The sequence below is a fragment of the Rhipicephalus microplus genome, chromosome 1, assembly GCF_043290135.1.
Source record: "Rhipicephalus microplus isolate Deutch F79 chromosome 1, USDA_Rmic, whole genome shotgun sequence".
Lineage (NCBI taxonomy): Eukaryota > Metazoa > Arthropoda > Arachnida > Ixodida > Ixodidae > Rhipicephalus > Rhipicephalus microplus.
Genome location: NC_134700.1, coordinates 13,569,639 through 13,570,954, shown reverse-complemented (window position 1 = coordinate 13,570,954; position 1,316 = coordinate 13,569,639). Strand labels below are relative to the sequence as shown.

The following is a 1,316-nucleotide window of genomic DNA, read 5'->3' as shown; positions in this document are numbered from 1 at the left end:
ATTCAAAGGTCGTATGTTCGATTCCTGCTCACGGCTCGTTACTCTTTCATCCACTTTTCTTTCTCCCTATTTACATTCCATTGGTTCTAATAACTTCCCCTGTACGTTCCTTGGCATGACTGTCTGTTAGATCTCATTAATATTGTGTTAAAACACGAAAAAACGAGCCCTTAGGTTTACACTTCTTTCCCCTATTTTATTGAGCTAGGGTCTCGTACTGGCAGACTTGGTGTGTTTAGGTTGTATGAGAGGGACAATTAATCAGCTGCCCGCTCATAATAAGTTCACAAGCTACGTGACGCCAAACATGTGCATAAGTGTGTTTTCACATTCGTGGTTTGGCTTATAAATGGCACTGACTGTCACTCCTACTTCAAATTCACATATATACTCATAAAAGTGGATGGAGGGAAGGTAGCTGTGGTAGATCAGTGGTTAGAGCATCGAACGCGTTATTCGAAGGTCGTAGGTTCGATTCCACCCACGGCTGGTTATTTTTTATCCACTTTTCTTTCTTCTTATTTACATTCCATTGGTTCAAATAACTTCCATGTACATTCCTTGGCATTACGGTCTGTTAGATCTCATTATATTGTGTTAAAACACGCAAAAACGAGCCCTTAGGTATACACTTCTTTCCCTTATTTCATTGAACGAGGGTCTCGTACTGGCAGACTTGGTGTCTTTGGGTTGTATAAGAGGGACAATAAATCAGCTGCCCGCTCATAATAAGTTCACGTGCTACGTGACGCCAAACATGCGCATAAGAGTGTTTTCACCATCGTCGTTTTGCTTATAGATGGTGCTGACTGTCACTCCTTCTTCTGAATTCACATATAAACTCAGAAAAGTGGATGGAGGGAAGGCCGCTGTGGTAGCTCAGTGGTTAGAGCATCGAACGTGTTATTTGAAGGTCGTAGGTTCGATTCCTGCCCACGGCTGGTTATTTTTTCATCCACTTTTCTTTCTTCTTATTTACATTCCATTGGTTCTAATAACTTCCCCTGTACATTCCTTGGCATTACTCTCTGTTAGATCTCATTATTATTGTGTTAAAACACGGAAAAACGAGCGCTTAGGTATACACTTTTTTCCCTTATTTCATTGAACGAGGGTCTCGTACTGGCAGACTTGGTGTCTTTAGGTTGTATAAGAGGGACAATTAATCAGCTGCCCGCTCATAATAAGTTCACGTGCTACGTGACGCCAAACATGCGCATAAGAGTGTTTTCACAATCGTTGTTTTGCTTATAGATGGTGCTGACTGTCACTCCTTCTTCTGAATTCACATATAAACTCAAAAAAGTGGATGGAGG

The 1,316-nt window shown here is 41.3% G+C and overlaps 1 non-coding gene across 1 annotated transcript; it reads left to right on the top strand.

Moving 5' to 3' along the window:
- Positions 1-868: 868 nt before the first annotated feature.
- Positions 869-941, top strand: TRNAT-UGU (transfer RNA threonine (anticodon UGU)). The gene has a single exon. It is a non-coding gene; the product is annotated as a tRNA-Thr (tRNA).
- Positions 942-1,316: the final 375 nt, after the last annotated feature.